The following is a 6,039-nucleotide window of genomic DNA, read 5'->3' as shown; positions in this document are numbered from 1 at the left end:
GTATCTTAATTTTTTTTGTTGCACTGGTAAACAAGATTGTTTTTTAGTTTCTCTTTTTGAGAGTTCAATATTGGTGTCAAAAATGCCATTGATTTCTGGATGTTAATTTTGTATCCTGCTACATTGTTGAATTCATTTATTAAATCTAGTAGTTATTTGGTGGAGTCCTTGGGGTTTTCTTTTAAATATATTTTAATTGATTTCAGAGAGGAAGGGAGAGAGAGATAGAAACATTAATGATGAGGGAGAATCATTGATGGGCTGCCTCCTACACGCCGCCAATTGGGGATTGAGCCTGCAACCTGGACATGTGCCCTGACTGGGAATGGAAACTTGACGATACTCACCCACTGAGCAACACTGGCTGGGTATCTTTAGGGTTTTCTATGTACAATATCATGTCATCTACAAATAATGACAGTTTACTTCCTTCTTTCCAATTTGGATGCCTTTTATTTTTTCTTCTGTATGATCGTTGTGGCTAGGACTTCTGTAATTTCTAACACTCTTAATCCTCTTGAAATATAATGGAAGGAGTCAACTTATCATGACAAAATTCTAGGCATTATCAGGGAGAACAGGTTAATTGATAGCTACTTTTATTATCTTTAAAAGGGGGGGTTACTTATTTGAAAATACAGCTAAGTACATTCTTATCTATGATTACTTACATTCATATACTGAAAATATCTATTTTTTTTACAAATACTGTGATATGCCATTTACTATAAAATGAAGTTCTTATGATAAGCATGAATAATTTATTCTTTTTAGATAATGAAAGAATGTATCAAATCTTTATTTGTGTTCCACACATTAAAAAAGAAAATCAAAATAAAAAAATCTTATGCCTGGAAAGCTATGAAAAAAGACCAACCCATAGCTCTGCTCCTCAGCAGAACTTTTGCAAGGATACAGTATGTTTGCTGACTTTAAAATGTTATTCTTTACAAAATTACTCGCTTTTTATACAGCTCTACAAAGTTCTTAATGTTTCATTGGCAATATACTATAACAGAATTTTACAACTATATAAAAGGTCTACCTTTGCCTAAGAAACAGTATTTACTGTGTGTACATAGTTGACTGAAAAAATTCTCTATCATCCAGCACCCTAATTAACTGACAAAATAAGCTACTTCAAATGGGATATTACGGGATTTCCAAAAAGAAAGAAAGGACAAAAGACACACACACACACACACACACACACACACACACACACACCCTTTTGTGGCTGGAGACAGTTTCAGGGCCCTATCTGCAGGCCCCTTGCAATAATTGCCAAATACTGTCCTATATAATAAAAGGGTAATATGCAAGTTGACCCTAACTGCGGAATGACCCAGGAATGACAGGTTGCTATGACACACACTGACCACCAGGGGGCTGACGCTCAATGCAGGAGCTGCCCCCTGGTGGTCAGTGCACTTCCACAGGGGGAGCACTGCTGAGCCAGAAGCCTCTTCCGCCTCTATGGCAGCACTAAGGATGTCGACCTAAGCCATTAGTTGGACATCCCCTGAGGTCTCCCGGGATGCCAGAGAGATGTCTAACTGCCAACTTAGGCCTGATTCCCCAGGGAACGGGCCTAAGCTGTTAGACATCCCCCAAGGAGTCCCAGACTGAGAGAGGGTGCAGGCTGGGCTGAGGGACCCTGCCGAGTGCACGAATTTTTGTGCACTGGGCCTCTAGACTGTATATATAAAAGCCTAAGCGACCATTACGACCGAACAACTGGACAACTGGCCGGTAGCTATGATGTGCACTGACCACCAGGGGGCAGATGCTCAATGCAGGAGCTGCTCCCTGGTGGTCAGTGCACTCTCACAGCCAACCTCCCATGGCCGGCCAACCTCCAGCAATCGCTCCGCCCTAACTGGCCGGGCCAAGGAACTGATCGGGGCTGATCAGGACTGGGCAAGACAGCCCCAATCGCCAGCCAGGCCGAGGGACCCTACCAGTACACGAATTCGTGCACTGGGCCTCTAGTTTAGTGATAAGAAAAATCCTTTCAGTGATGAAAAAATACTTGTAAGCCCTGTTGGAAGCTGCCCATTGCCTTTACTAGCAGAAAGGGGTGGACAAGGAGTCCGGAAGGCTGATCAACCTTGAGGCTCTGGCAAGAGTCAGAGCCATACACCCACTTTTTCATTGAGACAATGGTAGCTGAAGCAACTTCCACCTTTTAGTCTCATATAAATCCTTACTGATAAAATAGTCTGCCTGTTACTGGAAATTGCCTGCCCAAGGGCTATGGGTGTATCCCAAACCTGAATAAAAGGGAACGCAAGGCCAGAGCAAAGCTGAGTCCTCTCTTGGGCTTCCGCCTGGCCCCCCCATTCCCAAATTACTGTTTTCTTGTCTTGTCTCTTTCATTTGTGTGCAGCCTCCTCCAGAACCCGAGCCCTGAACCTCAACCCTGAGCCACGTGGGACGTGGGAGGACACTCGCAAGTCCCATTGAAGTACTGCTTTATTTTAACTATACATAGGAAATTACTTAACCTTTTGCTATTTCAAATATATTTAATACTCATTTTTAAAGATGAAGTGCCTCCCTCCCTGCACAATATAATTGCATCATATCTTTGAAATTAAGCAGAAAAACAAGCAAACAAACAAGAAAATCCAGTGCTAGTGACATATATACAGTGAATTCACTTCTTCATTCTTGGTAAAGACTGAAACCAATTCTCAGGACCATGAAGAGCTAGAAATTCACCTATTTTCAAAGACTTGTTTGTAGACTATGCAGCAACTTAGTTGTCTTTCCTATATTCAAAATCTGCCCCCACGACCTCCTCTGAATCTACCACAAAATCCTCAAGGGGTGGTTGAAGGTACCGCCTCTGCCACCACCACACTCTTGGCCACCACAGAAACTAAGACCTCCTCTACCTCTGTACCCCCCACAGCCCTGGTTTGGATGAAGTGGGATTCCAAATGTTTCAGCATTTAATCTTGTTCAGGCCAGTTTGGTCTCCGTTCTCTCTTATCACAAGAAGTATTATCGAAGAAGGATTTAGTTTTGTCTGAATAGCAATTAGGTCCAAGTTGATCTTCATCTGAGTTTCCTTCATTGTTTTGAGTATCAACTCCTGAGTCTCTTTTATCTTCACCATTTATAGGCTTCTCCTGTTTTCTCAAGTTTATCTTTCAATTTAAGTTTATTATGAAACTGTGTCTATTCCCTCCTTGTTAAATTGTGCATTTGCACTTTCAAAGTCTTTCTCAAATTTCATAGCACCATCTCGCCGAATACCAATCTCCCCTGCCACCCACTCCTTGGAGCTGAAGGAGCATCTGGGACTATTTGTCTCTTGCTGTCATTTCTGAGTGGCTTGTTTCTGGTCTTGAAACGTTGTGTATTTCAGCTCGCCTGTGCTCTTGATTGTCTATTGCCTTTTGGCTGGTAGATGGTAAAGGCCTGGTTGATTCAGGGCTCCTTCTCCCAACAGGTGTCAGAGCTGATAAGTGGGCTGAGGCGGTCTGCATTACTTGTTCCATGGTAAGGCTTTTTCTCAAAGGATCTGAGGGCTTGAACGACCTCGAGACAATTGTGTTTCAACAGATCTTGTATCCTATGCAAAGGCAGAACCAACTGCACTGCTTTGGGCCAGGGTACCGCTGCTTGATGCTTCTGTTCCAAAGGATGTCAAGGAGCCTCCAGCAACACCAACAGCACCAAACTGCTGCCCGACCTTGGACTGAACTGACTGTCCCTTGACACCCTGCCAAAAGGTCCATAGGAACCCACTGGCTGGAATGAAGAAGTAGATGAGCCTAGTGAAGACTGAACGGTAACTGGGTCCTGAGGCAAAGAACATTACGGTTTTGGAGGCTCACAAATAGTGAAGTCTTTAATATCACCTCCACGGCATACAATGTATTCAGAGGCTTCATCTCGGGGTGATATTGGATGATCTGTTGGTCTGTCTTCTGAACCAGAGGAATTTTTACGAGGGCTACGGTGGAGTTCTCAGTGTCGATGGTGTAGTGCAGCGGTCGGCAAACTCATTAGTCAACAGAGCCAAATATCAACAGTACAACGATTGAAATTTCTTTTGAGAGCCTAATTTTTTAAACTTAAACTTCTTCTAATGCCACTTCTTCAAAATAAACTCGCCCAGGCCATGGTATTTTGTGGAAGAGCCACACTCAAGGGGCCAAAGAGCCGCATGTGGCTCGCAAGCCGCTGTTTGCCGACCACGGTGTAGTGGCTGCCCTCCTAGTGGAGCTCCGCCTTGGAGATAAGGCTGATCTTGCTGCAGATGAAAGGGGTGCCCCCACTCATGGTGCCACCCCTGCTAGGGCTGCTCCCAGTGAGGCAGATCTGATGCCACTCCTCATGCCTGCTGGCTCTGTCGGCACCTATAGCAGCCACCTCAGACCCAGTACATTCTTATAAATATCTGAACATTAAGTAAGTGTATGTAAAGTCTGAAGAACAGATGGAGATGCTCTCATCATCTTCTCCCAAATACAGCTTCAAAAATAGCCAGTCCAGCCCTAACTGGCTTGGCTCAGTGGATAGAGCATTGGCCTGCAGACTGAAGGGTCCCAGGTTCAATTCCGGTCAAGGGCATGTACCTTGGTTTGTGGGTACATCCGCAGTAGGAGGTGTGCAGGAGGCTGCTGATTGATGTTTCTCTCTCATCAATGTTTCTGACTCTCTGTCCCTCTCCCTTCCTCTCTGTAAAAAAATCAATAAAATATATTTAAAAAATAGCCAGTCCATTATTAATTTTAACAAGGAAGAAGATAGCACATTGGTCCTAACATTTCTCATAAATTGTCATAGTATTCTTTATATTAAGCAGAAAATAGCCTATGTAGAAAGCAGAAAATAACCTGTAAAGTATTATATGTATACAATTTATTGTTTGTCCTTTATAGCCATGTGTTGGTTAAGTGTATATTTTTATCAAAGATGACACTTCTACTAAAAACATGTGTCATTTCTGTAAGAATTTTTTGGTAAGTACTAAAGAAAAATTGATTTAGAACAGTGATCTTCTCCAGTGATATTTGTTAGGAAAGTTAGATTTTTTTCATATCACAACTTCATTGTGTGCTGAGAGCATGGTTTATTATGTGGGATAGAAAAATTATCTATGTAGCCTTGTGAATATGGGAGAGTGTCTGTAAAATTATAGTAGGTATTGGTTTTGTTTACGTGAAAAGAAATAATTAGGTCAGGACGGTGGTGAGTGTATAGTTGCTTTATCATTATCAAGTACATTATTCACCACAAGTCATTTGAAGTGGTAATGTAAACATGTTTATCCTACACACATAATTACATAAAAATCATATTTCTTTTTCATAAAAGCCGCTTTGCTTATATTAAGGGGAAATCACCTATGAGTAAATTAGTTTGACCCTTAGGAGAGTCCCACAGTGTCATGAGCCATAAAATGTTCTCTGCTGGAGAGTGTTTGAGTCTTGTCAAATAGGGAAACCACTGCTATCTCGGTGTTATAATAAAGGAGGATTTTGGAAATTTATTGACAAATTCTCTAATTCTGAGCATGTTATCTGAGAGCAAGGGGACAGTATTTGCAAGTCAAATCATGGCAGAATCTATTGTCAGACAATTAAAACATCTTCTCTGAGACCTACCGAACTAACCTTTGTGTGGTCTTGCTCTCAGATGGAAATGGTTCCTGGGGACAGTTGACAGCATGAATTTTGAGATGACACTAAATGTGTGTGGGAACTTGCAAAAACAAATCTAAAAAAAGATTCAGGATCAGGGTTTTCTTTGCCACTTTTTTACCATGACGGGGTGGGAGTGGGAGCTGGGGCCGGGGCTGGGGGAGGCTCCGGAGGGAAGGTGACATGAGAGATGCTGGTAAAAGTTAGTCCTGGTCAAGCCCGGGGTGAACAATGACACAGTGTTGTTGTGGGCTGCCTCCACGACTTAGATATTCTTCCCATGTCAGTATAATCACTACTGGGAGGTAGCTCGATGAAGGATTACCATATCATTAATAGTATCCATGACTTTTGTTCAAAGGCGACTTGTGCAATGTTG

At 42.4% G+C, this 6,039-nt stretch overlaps 1 pseudogene across 1 annotated transcript; it reads right to left on the bottom strand.

Moving 5' to 3' along the window:
- Nucleotides 1-2,761: 2,761 nt before the first annotated feature.
- On the bottom strand, nucleotides 2,762-4,296 carry LOC308244600 (protein LSM14 homolog A-like; annotated as a pseudogene). Its single transcript has 2 exons — nucleotides 4,236-4,296; nucleotides 2,762-4,015 (listed from the first exon to the last, which is right to left on the bottom strand). The product of its transcript is annotated as a protein LSM14 homolog A-like (transcript).
- Between the last annotated feature and the right edge of the window lie 1,743 nt (nucleotides 4,297-6,039).

This window comes from Plecotus auritus, assembly GCF_963455305.1.
Source record: "Plecotus auritus genome assembly, chromosome: 3".
NCBI lineage: Eukaryota > Metazoa > Chordata > Mammalia > Chiroptera > Vespertilionidae > Plecotus > Plecotus auritus.
This window is presented reverse-complemented; position numbering and strand designations above follow the sequence as displayed.